This window comes from Stenella coeruleoalba (assembly GCF_951394435.1).
Source record: "Stenella coeruleoalba genome assembly, chromosome: 5".
NCBI lineage: Eukaryota > Metazoa > Chordata > Mammalia > Artiodactyla > Delphinidae > Stenella > Stenella coeruleoalba.
The window spans coordinates 47,442,436-47,461,971 of NC_137150.1; the positions used below are offsets into that span (position 1 = coordinate 47,442,436).

General features: G+C 35.5%; 1 protein-coding gene across 25 annotated transcripts in view; it reads left to right on the plus strand.

Moving 5' to 3' along the window:
• LOC307187328 (uncharacterized protein) overlaps positions 1 to 19,536 on the plus strand; it is a 666,419-nt gene that overhangs the window by 334,083 nt on the left and 312,800 nt on the right. For 22 of the 25 annotated variants that reach the window (XM_079923227.1, XM_079923220.1, XM_079923230.1 and 19 more), the window contains one exon: positions 15,968 to 16,063. The exons of the other annotated variants lie outside the window; for them this stretch is intronic. The gene's annotated coding sequence lies outside the window, so the exon portion shown is untranslated. The remainder of the gene's footprint in view (positions 1 to 15,967; positions 16,064 to 19,536) is intronic. 25 annotated transcript variants of the gene reach the window in all.

The window sequence follows — 19,536 nt, forward strand, 5'->3', positions numbered from 1 at the left end:
TAGAAAACCACTCAGTCTCTCTGGACCTCAGCCCCAAATGGAGTTCAGTAGCTCTTTTCATTGCTACTACTTCAGTTGGGTTCTCAACTCAAAATTAGTCCTATATTTTGTCATTTGTATTCCCAAATAATTGTTACAATGCTGTATAATAGTTAATATTTACTAAGTATTTACTATGTGCCAGGCACTGTGTTAAGTACTTCCAATGCACGATCCCAGTTAATCCTCACAACCCTTTGAGGTAAGTAATATTTTATATATGAAGAAAATGTTAGAGAAAATAAGTGTCTCCCTCAAAGCCTAAAAGTTTATGAGTAGTGAGAATCCAGGTCTTTTTGGCTTCAAAGTCCACATTTTAAAACAGATTACAAATATTACTATTAAAATTATATGGACTGTGTTCCTTATTTCTTTATCAATTAGATCATTTATTAGGATAGGACAAGATAAGGCTGAAAATTTTACTGACAGGTTTTCAGATCTACATTGCAAAATAATATTTTTTGACTGTGTCTCTCTGATAGTCCAGTAAGTCTTCATTTTATATTTGAATGCTGTTTCACATATCAGAGATTCAGGTTCTCTCATAGAACAAGTTATCCACCTCATGGATGATGTAATTTGTTTAATTTATTCAGTTTACATTGTTTTATTCAGTTCTGTTTTTTGCTCAGTTTTGTTGCTTCAGCTCTGTTTCTGTTGACATTTTCTCTTTTCTACCCTTAACGTTCTAGGGCTTGATCTGTTTATGTTTGTCCCTGTGGTTCAGTCAGTTGCCAAACTTTTATTAAGTATCTGAGGCAGCGTTGTTAACAGCGATTTTAAATTACTACCTGAAAATGGTACTTATCTGTTGTTAATGGGACAATAGCAAATGAAAAGAAAATTCTTAGAAAATGCCAATTTATTTTTTAGGGAAATTGTTTAGTCTTTTTATTTACCAGGAACAAGTATAGATGCTATTGTTAATGACAAGTGGTACCGTTCACAGTGATCCTGCCATGTGCCAAGTGGCTCACGTGGAATATTCTATCGAAGTTGCTGTTACCCTAGGGCTTCTCTTTTTCCTATAGTTATGCTCTTATTCTTGACACAGCAGCAGCTTCCTTGAAGTAGAAGAATCATATAAATCGGGAGTAGTTTCAATAAACCAGAGGAAAAAGACAGAACAGGAAACAAAGAATTCCTTTTGAGAGCACATACTCTGCTGACTAGAGAAAACTTCTTTTTCTAGCCCTCCCCAAATACCTAAAGGGACCTGAAATCTTGAGGTCACACAGACTACGTTTGGGCATATCCAGATCTACTAATGTCTAGGTTTTTTAAAGCTATTTTCGGTTAGTCCTGCCATCATTTAGCGGGAGGAATTTTCTAAAATAGATTCAGATTTGGGGGGGATTCTTGTGTGTCTATTAGACGACTGTATACAATGTGTGCATCATCTTTACTTTTTTTAAAATTTAACTTAATGTATTTATTTTTTTATACAGCAGGTTCTTATTAGTCATCAATTTTATACACATCAGTGTATACATGTCAATCCCAATCACTCAATTCATCACACCAGCCCCCCCACCCCACCGCGGATTTCCCCCCTTGGTGTCCATACATTTGTTCTCTATATCTGTGTCTCAACTTCTGCCCTGCAAACCGGTTCATCTGTACCATTTTTCTAGGTTCCTCATACATGCATTAATATACGATATTTGTTTTTCTCCTTCTGACTTACTTCACTCTGTATGACACTCTCTAGATCCATCCACGTCTCAACAAATAACCCAATTTCGTTCCTTTCTTTGTCTGAGTAATATTCCATTGTATATATGTACCACATCTTCTTTATCCATTCGTCTGTTGATGGTCATTTAGGTTGCTTCCATGACCTGGCTATTGTAAATAGTGCTGCAATGAACATTGGGGTGCATGTGTCTTTTTGAATTATGTTTTTCTCTGGGTATATGCCCAATAGTGGGATTGCTGGGTCGTATGGTAATTCTATTTTTAGTTTTCTAAGGAAGCTCCAACTGTTCTCCATAGTGGCTGTATCAATTTACATTCCCACCAACAGGGCAAGAGGGTTTCCTTTTCTCCACACCCTCTCCAGCATTTGTTGTTTGTAGGTTTTCTGATGATGCTCATTCTAACAGGTGTGAGGTGATACCTCATTGTAGTTTTGATTTGCATTTCTCTAATAATTAGTGATATTGAGCAGCTTTTCATGTGCCTCTTGGCCATCTGTATGTCTTCTTTGGAGAAATGTCTATTTAGGTCTTCTGCCCATTTTTGTATTGGATTGTTTGTTTCTTTAATATTGAGCTGCATGACCTGTTTATATATTTTGGAGATTAATCCTTCGTCTGTTGATTTGTTTGCGAATATTTTCTCCCATTCTGAGGGTTGTCTTTTTGTCTTGTTTATGGTATCCTTTGCTGTGCAAAAGCTTTGAAGTTTCATGAGGTCCCATTTGTTTATTTTTGTTTTTATTTCCATTTCTCTAGGAAGTGGATCAAAAAGATCTTGCTGTGATTTATGTCAAAGAGTGTTCTTCCTATGTTTTCCTCTAAGAGTTTTATAGTGTCTGGTCTTACATTTAGGCCTCGAATCCATTTTGAGTTTATTTTTGTGTATGGTGTTAGGGAGTGTTCTAATTTCATCCTTTTACATGTAGCTGTCCAGTTTTCCCAGCACCACTTATTGAAGAGACTGTCTTTTCTCCATTGTATATCCTTGCCTCCTTTGTCATACATTAGTTGACCATAGGTGCGTGGGTTTACCTCTGGGCTTTCTATCTTGTTCCATTGATCTATGTTTCTGTTTTTGTGCCAGTACCATATTGTCTTGATTACTGTAGCTTTGTAGTATAGTCTGAATTCAGGGAGTCTGATTCCTCCCACTCCATTTTTTTCCCTCAAGACTGCTTTGACTATTTGGGGTCTTTTGTGTCTCCATACAGATTTTAAGATTTTTTTGTTCTATTCCATATATAATGCCATTGGTAATTTGATAGGGATTACATTGAATCTGTAGATTGCTTTGGGTAGTATAGTCATTTTCACAATGTTGATTCTTCCAATCCAAGAACATGGTATATCTCTCCATCTGTTGCTATCATCTTTAATTTCTTTCATCAGTGTCTTATAGTTTTCTGCATACAGGTCTTTTGTCTCCCTAGGTAGGTTTATTCTTAGGTATTTTATTCTTTTTGTTGCAATGGTAAATGGCAGTGTTTCCTAATTTCTATTTCAGATTTTTCATCATTAGTGTATAGGAATGCAAGACATTTCTGTGTATTAATTTTGTATCCTACAACATTATCAAATTCATTAATTAGCTCTAGTAGTTTTCTGGTGGCATTTTTAGGATTCTCTATGTATAGTATCATGTCATCTGCAAACAGTGACACTTTTACTTCTTCTTTTCCAATTTGTATTCCTTTTATTTCTTTTTCTTCTCTGATTGCCGTGGCTAGGACTTCCAAAACTATGTTGAATAATAGTGATGAGAGTGGACATCCTTGTCTCATTCCTGATCTTAGAGGAAATGCTTTCAGTTTATCACCATTGAGAATGAAGTTGGCTGTGGGTTTCTCATATATGGCCTTTATGATATTGAGGTAGGTTCCCTCTGTGCCCACTTTCTGGAGAGTTTTTATCATAAATCGGTGTTGAATTTTGTCAAAAGCTTTTTCTGCATCTATTGAGATGATCATATGGTTTTTATTCATCAATTTGTTAATACAGTGTATCACATTGATTGATTTGCGTATATTGAAGAATCCTTGCATCCCTGGGGTAAATCCCACTTGATCATGGTGTATGATCCTTTTAATGTGTTGTTAGATTCTGTTTGCTAGTATTTTGTTGAGGATTGTTGCATCTATATTCATCAGTGATATTGGTCTGTAATTTTCTTTTTTTGTAGTATCTTTGTCTGGTTTTGGTATCAGGGTGATGGTGGCCTTATAGAATGAGTTTGGGAGTGTTCCTTCCTCTGCAATTTTTTGGAAGAGTTTTAGAAGGAAGCATGTTAGCTCTTCTCTAAATGTTTGATAGAATTCACCTATGAAGCCATCTGGTCCTGGGCTTTTGTTTGTTGGAAGACTTTTAATCACAGTTTCAATTTCGTTACTTGTGATTGGTCTGTTCATATTTTCTGTTTCGTCCTGGTTCAGTCTTGGAAGGTTATACCTTTCTAAAATTTGTCCATTTCTTCCAGGTTGTCCATTTTATTGGCCTAGAGTTGCTTGTAGTAGTCTCTTAGGATGCTTTGTATTTCTGCGGTGTCTGTTGTAACTTCTCCTTTTTCAATTCTAATTTTATTGATTTGAGTTCTCTCGCTTTTTTTTTTTTTGATGAGTCTGGGTAATGGGTTATCAATTTTGTTTAACTTCTCAAAGAACCAGCTTTTTGTTTTATTTATCTTTGCTATTGTTTTCTTTGTTTCTATTTCATTGATTTCTGCTCTGATCTTTATGATTTCTTTCCTTCTGCTAACTTTGGGTTTTGTTTGTTCTTCTTTCTCTAGTTCCTTTAGGTGTAAGGTTAGATTGTTTATTTGAGATTTTTCTTGGTTCTTGAGGTAGGCTTGTATTGCTATAAACTTCCCTCTTCGAACTGCTTTTGCAGCATCCCATAGGTTTTGGATCATTGTGTTTTCATTGTCATTTGTCTCTGGGTATTTTTTGATTTCCTCTTTGATTTCCTCAGTGATCTCTTGGTTATTTAGTAACATATTGTTTAGCCTCCATGTGTTTGTGTTTTTTATGTTTTTTTCCCTGTAATTCATTTCTAATCTCATAGCGTTGTGGTCAGTAAAGATGCTTGATATGATTTCAGTTATCTTAAGTATACTGAGGCTTGATTTGTGACCCAGGATGTGATCTATCCTGGAGAATGTTCCATGTGCACTTGAGAAGAAAGTGTAATCTGCTGTTTTTGGATGGAATATCCTATAAATATCAATTAAATATATTGGTCTATTGTGTCATTTAAAACTTCTGTTTCCTTATTTATTTTCATTTTGGATGATCTGTCCATTGGTGTAAGTGAGGTGTTAAAATCCCCCACTATTTTTGTGTTACTGTCGATTTCCTCTTTTATAGCTGTTAGCAGTTGCCTTATGTGTTGAGGTGCTCCTATGTTGGGTGCATATATATCTATAATTGTTATGTCTTCTTCTTGGATTGATCCCTTGGTCATTATGTAGTGTCCTTCCTTGTCTCTTGTAACATTCTTTATTTTAAAGTCTATTTTATCAGATATGAGAATTTCTACTCCAGCTTTCTTTTGATATCCATTTGCATGGAATATCTTTTTCCATCCCCTCACTTTCAGTCTGTATGTGTCCCTAGGTTTGAAGTGGGTCTCCTCTAGACAGCATATATATGGTCTTGTTTTTGTATCCATTCAGCAAGCCTTTGCCTTTTGGTTGGAGCATTTAATCCATTCACGTTTAAGGTAATTATCGATATGTATGTTCCTATTACCATTTTCGTAATTGTTTTGGGTTTTTTTTGTAGTTCCTTTTCTTCTCTTGTGTTTCCCACTTAGAGAAGTTCCTTTAGCATTTGTTGTAAAGCTGGTTTGGTGGTGCTGAATTCTCTTAGCTTTTGCTTGTCTGTAAAGCTTTTGATTTCTCCATGGAATCTGAATGAGATCCTTGCCAGGTAGAGTAATCTTGTTTGTAGGTTCTTCCCTTTCATCACTTTAAGTATATCCTGCCACTCCCTTCTGGCTTGTAGAGTTTCTGCTGAGAAATCAGCTGTTAACCTTATAGGAGTTCCCTTGTATGTTATTTGTCATTTTTCCCTTGCTGCTTTCAATAATTTTTCTTTGTCTTTAATTTTTGCCAATTGGATTACTATGTGTCTTGGCACGTTTCTCCTTGGGTTTATTCTGTATGGGACTCGCTGAGCTTCCTGGACTTCGGTAGCTATTTCTTTTCCATGTTAGGGAATTTTCGACTATAATCTCTTCAAATATTTTCTCGGGTACTTTCTCTCTCTCTTCTTCTTCTGCGACCCCTACAATGCACATGTTGTTGCATTTAATGTTGTCCCAGAAGTCTCTCAGGCTGTCTTCATTTCTTTTCATTCTTTTTTCTTTATTCTCTTCTGCAGCAGTGAATTCCACCATTCTGTCTTCCAGGTCACTTATCCATATTTCTGCCTCAGTTATTCTGCTATTGATTCCTTCTAGTGTGGTTTTCATTTCAGTTATTGTATTGTTCATCTCTGTTTGTTTGTTCTTTAATTCTTCTAGGTCTTTGTTAAACATTTCTTGCATCTTCTCTATCTTTGCCTCCATTCTTTTTCTGAGGTCCTGGATCATGTTCCCTATCATTATTCTGAATTCTTTTTCTGGAAGGTTGCCTATCTCTCCTTCATTTAGTTGTTTTTCTGGGGTTTTATCTTGTTCCTTCATCTTGTTCATAGCCCTCTGCCTTTTCATCTTGTGTATCTTTCTGTGAATGTGGTTTTTGATCTGCAGGCTGCAGAATTGTAGTTATTCTTGCTTCTGCTGTCTGCCCTCTGGTGGATGAGGCTATCTAAGAGGCTTGTGTAGGTTTCGCATCATCTTTTCTTAAGGTGTGTTTGGTAGAGCATGTCTGTAAATCAGAATGAGAGCAGGTGCTATAAAAAGGTGGGGGCCCTCAGTGTCAGGTGTGTTTGAGAAACAAAGTTAAACAGTTTTCTTTCTGACAGGATATCACAGAACTTTGAATATACTATTGTGTAAAGCAAATCTAAGAGGTTAGTGAAAATATACTTTCCTTATATTTGACCCCCCAACCTTCTATAGGAAGCAGCAATGGAGATGAGTGTTTCTAGGAATGCTCTATGGAAAAGAAATGCTATTGTAGAAAAAGATATCTGAATGGTTCCCACCAGCTTGGGTACAAAATGTCATATTTCCTTTGCCAGCAGAAGTTCCTAATAAATATTTTCCACATATTTCTGTTGGATCATCATTGTTACAAGCATTTTAGAAACAATTTGACAGTACACGTAAAGAACCACTAAAGTGTTCCTATCCTTGACCTCGTAATAACACTTTGGAAAATATATCCAAATTTAAAAGTCTACAATAGAGAACATGATATATGACTTTTATTTTTTAGTTTACCATTTTTTAAAAACATGTTATGGTACTGGAAACAAATACTCAAGATAAATAAGAAAATTATACTGGATTAAATGTGAATTATAGTCATTAAAACAATAATTATAAAACTACAATATGGAAATCCTTAGAAGAAGTCAATAAAATGTGAGATACAAAATTATATGTACAGAATGATTTTGTAAATGACAAAGAATCAAAGGAAAATTTTCTCAAGGAAAATACAAAAAAATGCTAATAGCAATTATGTTTTTTGAGGCTGGTAGGTTTATCAATGATTTTCTTTCCTCTGTTTTCTAATTTTTACAGATAATGTGGTTATTTTATATTTATAATGGTACTTTAAAGATATTTTTGTTAAATGACAGACAAATTGAGGCAATTACCCTTTTTTGTATTCAGACACTGACTTCTGAATGAGTGCCATTTGTTAATATTATTTATTATAAACAAAGCCAACTTTTTTCCCTATGCAGGAAGCCTACCTTTGAGGGGTGAGGAAATTCCTCCAACCAGACAAGGATGCTCCTGCTCAGGCTTTCATTGCTAAAATGGGGAGGTTTTATTATAAAGTTTCAAATATTTGTGCAGTCTAAATACATGGACCTCAGCATTCTGCTTTTTATGCTCTCCGTGAGTGATCAGGTAGTAAAATGCAAAATGAAGAGAAGCTGATGCAGACATTTATGTTTTATTTCATTTACATGAACTCTGTTTTTTTAATTCCCCAAATGAGCCCTTCAGTGTCTAAAAGCATTTCACAAAAAGTGTTAACATTATTGAAATGAAAGGGGAAAAATCAGTGATAAGCATTCTAGTTATTAAATCCATTGTGAAGCTCTCTGCAACTTGCTTAAATTCCTCATGCTCTTGACTTCTGAACAAGTGCTTCCAGTTTTCTAACACTCTTTGACAACATTTTCCCCATACTATATGACTTATTTAAGATGCAGCAGAAATATTCAAAATTTTTCCACAATTTGGCATCTGAAAATTGTCTTTATTAGTTTGAGTTTTGAAACAGTACAAGCACAGGAATGAATAATTTTGTAGTAATAAAAGGCTCTCTTGGCTTATTGTCCTGGAAATAGTTGCTTATAGAGACACTTCTTGTCCTTCAAATGAAAATTAAGGTATGATTTACTAATGTACGTTGGATATACGTTTTCACTCTGCTCATGTGAAACTCTTCTCATCAATTTTTCAGTGACCTTGACTGTATTTTATAATTCCAAAATCTCCTTGGGGAATATTTCAAGGATAAAACAAATTCAGTGGAATCTACCTCTAGAGAAATCATGTAGAACGTACTCAGGTATGGTGTAAAATATGTTCAAGTTTAAAGATCTAAGAGTTGCTTACACAATTAATAGTTTGTCTCCCATTGCAAGTCGTCTAAGGAAAGGCACACAAGACTGGTACAGTGACTCAAGAATGCCTCCAAGTACCCAGGCTTTTTTAACTTTCCCACTTCAGCATCTGTAGAATGTTCACTTTTCTTTCATACTTTTCATCCATGGTTTCAAGATGGCTTCTGCACCTCCAGGCATCACATCTGCATTTCCATTCTCAAAGATGATGCATAGAGCAGGATGGGTCAGTGCTTATATTAGGAAGTATCCCCAGAAATCCTATGCAGACTTCTGTTTATATCCCATAAGCTGCCATTTTGTCACCTGGCCACCACCAGCTGCATGAAAGCTTTCGGGCATCTATAGAAGACAAAAACAACACGGGGGGAATAAGTGTTGAATCATCTTGTCTCCAGTAATTAAATTGGCCATATGTCTCTCCAGAACACACCTTGGAACCATAAAATTATCACAAACAGTTTTTTTCCAAGCCACATTAGATGTTTCAAAGGTCAGACACTAAAAGTTATGAACTCTGCTTCCATCCATCAGATATGTTGCCCAGTTTTTACTGGGATTGCTGCTGTGTGAGCAGGCAGCCAGAGCAAATGAACTGCTGCCACCTCTGAGAGGGAGCACTCATAGGTAGGAAACCAGAAGTAAAGGGTAAAGAAATATTAGAAGAAAAATTCTATAGATGTATTCAAGTCATGGGATGGCCTGGGTTCATTTAAGATAGACTTAAGAAGCTCCTTCTTGTTACAGTAGAGAACAATAAATAATGAGCATAGTGATGGCCTCTGAGTTCTCAAAAAGAGGGAAATTATATTGAGTACTTTTTTCTAGTAAGGAGGAGATGGCAGAGAGATTTTTCTTCCATGTGTTCATAGTTGAAAATCTCACATTCAGTAAAGAAGCAAACTCTGATAGACCATGTAAAATACTTTGTTAACTAGACAAGGCCTTTTAGATGTTGCGAGTCTCCACTTTTTTTTTTTTAAATGAGGAAATTAACATAGCGAAGGTACTAGGGGAAAAAATCTATTTAAATGATTACCATCATTTCGTATAGAAGATCATTATAGTACCTAGAAAAGGAAGGACACAATCTGAGAATTAAAAACCTCTTTAAATTGAGGGAAAGTTAAACTTTATTAAAAAAAAATCATACTTTTCCTTTTTCTTTTTCATTTTGGTGCAAATGAGCACAAAACTTGGTTACCAATCAGCATCAGTCCAGGGATGGGTGTTTAGGGACCACTGACCCATTGTGAAGGATTTTAAATATTTGGGACTTGGTTGTTTTTGCATCTTCTACATGCATATATGCAATTCATATTTGTTTGGTGGCTGTTGTGTGTTACTGGCCCACTATCAGTCACATGCATGGTGAGAATTGTGTGTGGCAAATTATTTCCCTTCCATTGTGTAAAGTAACTATCTTGCTTTTAGGATAAGTCTGGAGTGGTGAACACTATACATGTGCCATCACTGACTACGCCAGTGGCAAACTTACTATTCATGGTAATTTTTACGGCTGAGACTAGACATGGTATCAGATCCTGTCTCATCACAATATGTAGGAAGCCACAATCAATTCATTGGAGCTGACACATAAAATCCCTTTGTCCTTCTTGAGTTAGGTATTATCCCAGAAGACCTTTGTTAAAACATGCTGGTTATGTGAAAAGGGAGACACTGACACATCAGTTCATATTAACCAGCTGTTACATGGCAGAAAGAAGAGTACCAAGGGAGTACAGACACAAATCAATTGTGTTTTAAAGGCAGTGGGAGAAAATCTCAGAGAGGTGGTGAGGGCACTGTCCAATGTATCGATTTGAGGTCATACATTTCCCCCACTCAAATGCTCCCAATGGGTTCTCATATGCTTGTTAAATTCAATCTGCATTTCCACCAAATAGCCTGCACAAATTATAAATGCTGGAAAATCTGTCAATAATCCCAGAACATTGATCTGTTTGCTTCTCTGGGCTTTGATGTGGCTGTTCTTAAGCCTACATGCTTAAGTATTCCAGGTAATTATATATAAGTAAAGCTAATGCAAAAATGATATATATTGTGGAAATTTGGAAATGCTAGCCATCTCTCAAACATTACCTCTTCCAAGAGTTCTTTCCAGAAATCCTTTTTTTTTTCTATCTCCCAAATAAGATATGAGATTCATTTACTGAAGAAGTAGAAAAAATATGTTTTTCAGCAACTTTTTCTGTGCTTCTCCAAGGAGCATTCTCAGGATTAGAACAAACCACACTGTTAAATAAAACAACTTGGAAGTGTTTAAGCTGTTATAGGACAAAATCTAAAATATATGTTTGTTGAATTATAATTTTGCTTTTAAAATTAATTTAATTAAAAATAAAAAGTAATAGAGGGACATGAAAAATAATCACCCATGATACCACGATACTAATACAAATGCTTTGGCATTTTGATACATTTCTTTCCAGACATTTTTTTTAAATTAAAGCACCATAGAACAATTATTAAAACATTATAAAATAGTCATACCTGGAAAATATTCATGGAATATTATTATATTTAGCATTACTAAAATATATTTGTATTTCACTCATTTAACAAATATTTATTGCATGAATTCTCATGCCAGGTACACTGTGTTAGCCAACTATGGAAACAGTTATTTGTTTTCACTTAATGTGATTTTATATTTGTGTACTTGCATATATATAGCTTCATCATTTTTGACACTTCATTCAACATGAATGTATTCAAATGTACACAATATTATTGGCTATTTATGTTATTATTTTTTCAATAAATGAAGGCATATGCATTTCCTATAACATCTGATTAATATTAACATATGTCTTTACAAAAGTTTAGATAACCGTGTGTACTAATATCTGGAAGAGCAAACACCCCTTTATTGTATCTTATCTTCTTTTGTAAATTGTCATGTTTTATAGGTTAAAACACGATGTATCATTATTGTATTAACTTGCTTTGTTTGGTTTCTGGTGATGGTGTTTTCTAAAATGTTGGAAATTGCCAACTTTTGTGAATTGCCTCTATAGAATTTCTTTTTTAATCTATTTAGTGATTTTCTTATAAACAATTATGTTCTTATTAGTGAAGATGGTATTCTGTTATTTTATCCTATTTTCAAACACTATATTTTATTTGACCTATGTTTTTATAACATGCAAATTTTAAAAAACAATTTCCTGAGTATAAATTCATTGATGATTTTCTTTGTGATTTTTCTAACTGCTGATTGTAAAAACTCTCCTCCTCTTCAGAGATTCGATGAATATCCAATTCCAGTTTTTTAATAGTTTGTTTTAAAACATATTTAATTCTAATCCACCGAAATCCGTTTTGGTAAATGGTGTGAGGTGAGGCTCTAAATGGATTTTCCCCAAGATTTCTTATCATTTATTCAAACAAACATTATTGAATAATTTACCATTCCCTGGTGATTTGTGATGCTCTATCTATGATTCAAATTTTACAGAGAACACAACTGTCTCTGGTCTAAAGAATTAGTTTAAATTTAAATTTTAAAAGACAAAACACTTTTTTTGAAATGCAAAATATTGTGATCTTCATTTCTAATGCAAGGTACACATGGCAGACACTTTGAAATAAATCTCTGAGGAGAGAACACTGAAGTCATTATTATAGTGTTAAGTGCAGAGTATGCTTGCAGTATTTCCTTTGCAGACAGAACTTTCAGACCAGCATACAAATGACAAGTTAGCCTCAGTTGTGTCTGATTGTTCTCAGCAGCATTAAGGAGTCCTATCATAAGCATGAATAGGCACAAATGTTTAGCTAGAAGGATGTTAGTAGGAGTATTATAAATAGTGAAAAAATAGAAATAGACTAAACTCCATTAATAGGAAGCTTTCTCTATAAATCATGGTACTTCTTTATTATTAAAACATTATAGAATGGTCATAACCTGGAAAGTATTCATGGGGAATATTATTACGTTAATAAAATTAAGTAGTTCATAAAAGAGAATGTGCAATGTAATCCCATATTGGTGCAACAACATGCATGCAGTATTACAGCCATATATTATTTTCTCTGCTCTGTAGAGCAGAAATAGTAGAAAGATATCCAACATGATATTAGTGAAGATTACCTAGTTATCTCCATGTGGAGATATTATATATCTGTATAAACACACCAGGATTAAGCAGCTGTCTGCACGTCCTTTCCTTGATTCTCTCTGATTTCTACTATAAATAGACAATTGGTTTTAGAAGAAGTTATTTTGAGGAGGTTGGCTCCACAGCATAAAAATAAAAATGGTACATTTCACCTTCTTAGGATACTGGGTTTTTGTTCAGATAGGAAAATGAAACTCTGGAAACAAATGCTACTGTCTTGTCTTTCTTTGGCTGTACCATTATCAAAGTTCAGTAATAAATTTTCAGGAAGCACTCAGCCTCCTTTCAAACACACCCCAAAACATTGTGCAATTAATTTCTAAACTCTGCAGAAGAATATGGAAAGGTTCATCCCAATAAATAAAACTCCAGGGTAAATTGAAGTATCCGTGCAAAATTCTTTTGTTGCCACTTTTGCCTTCTTACGTACCTTTCTGGCCACTGTCTGAGGAGTTAAATGAGTAACTGGTGGTGACAAGACCAAATCACTTAGGATAGTTTGTCATCCTTTGAAAATTCTATTTCCATAAAAATTGTGTACTGAGTATGATTTTACTATTTTGGTCCTTAATTGGTTTGCTGACCATTAGGGACATTGATAGTATTCTATTATGCCAGGTAAAATTCTGTGTAATGCTCTCAGAGCAAAATATTTTAAAAGAATAGATTAACAGTGCAAAAAAGACTAATTAGTCTCTGGAGTTCTCTATAAGCACTAAATTTTCCTATGTAAAGACCCCTGTGAACGTGAGAAGAATGCATATTTTATTTGTGCCGTGTAAGAAATCTTCGTGCTCAGAAGGCTAGTTTTACCTATTGACTAATACAAGGCATGACTGAGAAGTAATCAGGGAAATCCCACAAGCCACATGGGAAAATCAGTTTCATCACTTTATAGTCACATCTTGTATTTCCTTTATTTCATGCTGTGCCACTCTCAGAAAGGGCCGCTGGCACTGGAAACAATAATTGAAGCTTTGAATTCAGTAACAAATAGTGATATTAATATTCCCTTTTGTTAACATTATAGATACAGGTGATAGGTTGGGGGAGCTTACTTTTTTGTGAAGTGTATGGAAAACTAGTATGAAAGGAAGGGTGGTTGCAGTGAAGAGGGAATGGGAAAACCGATACAATTCATTTTAAGTGTTGGATTTATGTAAAGGTAAAATTAAAATTTATTTAGTAAACTGTATGACACAGGAAATTTACAAATTCAGAGCAGATACCAGAGCCATCAGGGTCCTCAAGGGCCCCTGCTTTAATAATTTATTAGCTGGGCTGGGAGAAGTCTACTAGGTCCTGGGGACTGGGGAGGCCGCCCAGAGGGTAGGGACACTCAGTGGTCTCAGGACAGAGACTACTTTCCAACTAGCCTGAAAATATTCAATACATCAATATTTTAACAGCCAGTATGCATATCAGCAACTAAATTCTTACAGAATATATATTTGGGGAGTTTGTCCAGGATTTCAGATTCTGAAGTATTATTCTGAACTTAAAAGTCTAACATTTTCAATTCTAAGTGATTTATTCTAAGCATTTTCTGCTATCCTTTCCCTTTGAGTCGCAGGGTCCTGTGCTTTTTTTTGTTTTTGTTTTTTGGCTGACCTTGGCTGGTCATGCTTCCCAGCTCAAGCCCTAAGAGGGACAATTATTACTGGCCTGGTGAACCCATCAGCAAGATCATTTCCTGTGTGGCTTCTGATGGAAACAACTATCAAGGCACTGACTCTGTCCTAGGACTGGAGGAGATCTCTTCCCCTGAACCTCTCCTCTGAGACTGATCCCCTGCATCTGTGGTCACCTATCAGTGCTTCTCTTTCAATCACTCAGAAGCCCTGAGAGCCACGTTGATCCCCAACATCTAGCCTGACTTGGAGGAAACCTGCCTCATCACAGGCACCTTTCTCAATTATCAATTGGAGGTGTCAAAATACACATTTGTCCAGGAGACAGAAAACCCCACTTGCCCAGGGAAGACACACTTGTCATTCCTAAAACTCGTAATGGTTTTACTTTACATCTGTAATTTAACATGTCTCCTCTTATCCAGTATTTGGATTGTCATCTCAATTCTTTGTCACTTTTGGGAGCAGAGAAAGTTTGTTTCTGAGAATCATTTGTTTCCCATGGACCTATGTCTGATTTAACCTTAAATAACGTGCTCTAGAAAATAAGTTTTCTCTTTGCCAGGTTTAACTCTTAAGTCACTCTGAATTCATTTTAATGACTTTTTTGGTCAATAAAAATTGTTTATAACTAACTAAATTGAAAGATTCTTTCATTTTTAAATCTTTTTTTAGCATGTTAATCTTTTTTTGTTGTTCTTATATAAAGTCCCAATAATTTTTCAGGGGGAAGACGTAAGAAAAATAATCCCTGGGTGAGATAATTTATGAACTGATTATTTCACAAAAAGAAAAAGAGAGGCAACACAAATACAAAAGTGGAGATAATGATAAATTCTGCTGAAATTAGTATAGGGAAATGCAAATTATCATGAGAAAAATCATAGGAGAAATGCTTCTGATGGGTCTCTTTTAAATTCAGTTTTTAGTCCTCCTACAGCTACCTTCCTGAGATTTAAAATTTTAAAAATAAGCAAAGAATAGGAATCATTTTCCAAAACCTTTCATAAATGTGACACTGATGTATTGATATACAGCCCATTAGCCTAGAGTTTCATCTCTTCATCTATCATTTCGCTTATCTCCTGATTTCCCCAGGGCTTTTGATAAATGGGAGACCATTTACATTTGGTACATTAATGACCTTGGTAAATTTTGAAAATGCCTCGTCCTACTATATGTATATGTATATTTTTCAAAACGACCTACTAGTTCTTTGTGTATGCCAAAGGATAGAGTGGCATAGTGCAACTCCATCACTTGGAGATAATTTTAAAATAAAAATCCGAAAATATGGGAGTTTATGTTGGTACATCCATAACAATAAGTAATTGTGTAGGGGTTAAAAGTTACCTAGAAGCAAAAGAGGCAGAAGAGCATTGTTCAGAATAAATATGACCCTTTCGGGGTTTTCTTCCTCTTCAGAGTCCATTCTCCAAAACCTTCCACATCAGACATGGTTACAGAGCATATTTTTATTTGTTTGTTTCAGTGTTGATATTATTTTGTTATTGTCATTTTCTTACTATGATGAGTTGAAAGAGAAATTTTTTTCTAAAATCTTTTGTCGGCTTATCCCAAAATGTACAACAACCCAAGGCAACACACTATACATATATCCCTTGTATATGAGATGTCCATCTATCTGTATCTATATTAATATCTATATATTTATTTCCCTATTTTTACCTTATTTGTAGTTGTTTCTTCATTGGAGGAGGGGCCAGTGGAGTGATAGAGGAACACACCAGTGTGCCTGCTCTACTATTACTCTACCCCGTAATGCACTTGAAAAGGTAAAAAAAAAAAAAAATCATTGCTTTGTAGCCCTCAGTGGTTAAGTTTTTAGAGGACAAGGATATATTTTGTTTATCTATGTATCTTCTGGTACCTAGTACAGTGCTTGGCACAGATGAGGCATTTAGTACTTTTTGACAAACGAATGAATGAATGAATGAACAAGTGAATGAATGAACACTTTGTTTTACCTAGAGGTTACCAGAGCTATTTTCAAATCACATGGCAATTACCCAGCACATGTACAGTAAAGAAAAGGAGCTTCTGTCATTGAGCCACAGAAGAGGCTAAAGGTCAGGGAGAAAATTGAAAATCTTGACTTTTATATGGCAAGTCTCATCTCTGTGCCAGTGACTCAAATCTACTCCTCTGGCCCCTCTCTTTTTGGGCAGTTCACCTGAGCACCCACCAAATGATTAAGTTGAGACTTGGGCTCTCCCTTGCATAGGTCTAGACCGGAGCAAGCATTTCCAACCGGAAGTATCAGCTGAAATCTCAATCCAAGGGGCCAGTCTTGCAGAAGAGAAAAGCTGAGATTCAGATACCAGAAGGGAAACATAATTACCAGATATCGAAGGGCCAGAAAAGTAAAGCCAGGTCAAGAACTCAGAACCAAAATTTTTAAGCCTGTTGGACACAGGGGTGGCAGTGAAGTAGGTTATTGAGAAGCAAGGAAGAGGGAAAGGGCAGAGTCCTGGGTAGTTGCCTCTAATTCCAGCCTTTGATTGAGTGTCAATTTGATGAGCTCACTGATGAGGTATGTGTAAAGATCGAGCAGAGTTGACAAAGGTATTCAAAGCTGTTCCCCTACTGATGGGCAGCCTCAGCCCTTCAACTTGCACGTTGGACTTTCTCCCCTGTTTCTTTGGCACTACATATTTAGTGTACCTAAAATGAAAACTAGCTTCTCCTGTATTTATTGCCAGAAAAAATACCACAAGACTTGGGAATGGGCAAAGGAGAGTACAGGTATCTGTACTCTCATTGGAGTACTGGGCATACCGAGGGGACCCTCCGGGGATTATCTAATTCTATAGGAATGTGCATGTTTTATTGTCTTTCTGTTGACTGGGTTATTTTACAACTCTGAAAGTGTAGAAGTTGTAGGAAACTGCTAGTCATGCAAATGATTTTTCTCCACAGCGAGGGTGTTTTGTCCCATAAATACACATTTGATTATTGCACTATTGAAAAGATGACCCAAATAATTTTATTGCCCTTTATAATATATTAACCGGTTTGTCATTTATTAACAAATTATTATCAGCATTCATGATTGCCCATGTTTGCGGTATGTTGTGTATGTATATATCACTGGTTTTTTCATTAATGAAAAAGTTGAATAAGATATTTACCATATTTATTCCGTATGTACAGGAGAGTCATGTTTTTAACATTAAAATTATACTAGCATCCTTATTATTAATATCTCTACCATGCTAAACACTTGGTACCATTGAGCTTTCTCATTCCTTGGCTCTCCTTTAGAAAATCAGTTGCTGAGTTAAATACACTTTACTTCACTTCCCATTCCCACTTTCAGTGAGCCAGTTCAAGTCCCAATTATTTTGTACTTGAGCTGATCCAATGACCCAACACTCTCCAAACTGATCTTCCTAATTTGTCTCCCCCACTCTCACACACCAAACACAAAAAAAGCCAAACCTTTTCATCTAACCTCAGGTCTTTGGGACCGTCTCAGCTCACAAAACTTGTCTGACTTTCTGTTGGCTAAAAAATCAAGTCCTCAAACTTCATCTCCTTAACGATAGAGATCCGAGGTATCATCTTAGTCCTATATTCACTGACACCTTGTATTAGTTTTCTAAGGCTGCCATAACAGAGCAACAAAGATTGGATGGCTTAAATAACAGAAATTTAATTCCTCACAGTTCTGAAGGGTAGAAGTCCAAGATCAAGCTGTCGGCAGAGCTGGTTTCTTATGAGGGCCTTTCTTGTAAATGGCCATCTTCTCCCTGTGTCTTCACATGGTCTTTCCCCTCTGTGTGTCTGTGTCCTAATCTCTTCTTATAAGGGCACCTGTCATATTGAATTAGGACCCATCTATATGAACTCATCTTACCTTAATTACCTCTTTAAATACCCTATCTCCAAACACAGTCACATTCTGAGGCATTGTGGGTTAAGACTTCAACACATGAATTTGGGAGGAACACAATTCAGGCAATGACACCCCTATAGGAGGGAAGAAAATAAATGTTTGTTGAATGCCTACCATGAGTCAAGCACTGTGTTTTATGCTTTCACATAAGTTAAAAAATGGTTGACTTGGTGTTTTTTTGAACCTATCCCAACCCAATTTCTACTTGTAATATATCACCTCATCTAAAATTCCTCCCTCTGTAAGAATCCTGGTATCCTCCTATCAAATGTAATATCTCTTTATTTTGAAATCTCCATGGCACTTAATTTTTCCCTTTTATAGTACTTTCAAATTCTACCTGGTTTTATGATCATTTTGTACCTGTGTTTTCTAATGATAGATTATTAATTTTTTAAAGGCAAGGGTATTATTGCCTGTTTTAGGTCTCCCTTGAGATATGTGACCTGCTGTCTAGAATATAGATATTTATTAAATTAAGAATTCAAAGGAAGAAGAAAAAAGTTCGTGAAAGAAAGAAGAGGCAAGGTGGTCAGATTCTTTTTTCGAGGGGGAGATGGTTGTTGAAGGATGAGGGAAGAGAAGAGAAAGAAGCATAAGAAAGATGTCAGATAATAGCCACAATTATAACGCTTTTAAGTTAGAGGCCAATAATATAAGACTTTTTGGAACATAGAGGTTCTAATACTTTATCTTTTAATTGACGATATTCTTAGTAAATCATATTCCATTTAAGTAGTTTCCTGCCTTTAAGCAATGGAGAACATTATGATTTGCGGATCAAAATTATTTTAATATTGATCTCCATTCCCACTGTATCAGATTGGCTTAAAGATCTGATATCAGCTAATTTGCCTCTCACAATCAGCTGGGGTGTGACTTGAGGCGACAAATTATTGTGTGGCAGCAAATATATTCTTCAGTTCAGCCAACGTGGTGTGGTTTTTGAAGCATCAAAAGATTTGGAGGTCTCAGCTAATGTGCATTACACATGTCACATTCCCCAAACTAGGCCTAAGACTTGTGAGGGTGTGATCCATAACTCCAGCTACTGCCACCAGACTGTGATATTTATTGCTGTGAAAATTCCCATGACAAATTTGTTTCTGTGGCACATTTACCAGTATAAATTGACATGGAGCCATAGCTGTGATGGCTTCAGATGTAGCAGCCCCAGTACTTTATTGTTTTTCAAATCTTAGGCTGCTGTGAAATTTTTAGAAGTTCCTGTTTCCTTGGGTTATTTTAAAAATAACCAGCAAATCATTCTTTTAATAGAGTATATTATTATTCAAACCTTTTCTGAAGTAAAGTTTCATCTGATTTCTAAATTTAACAGTATGCTCTTAT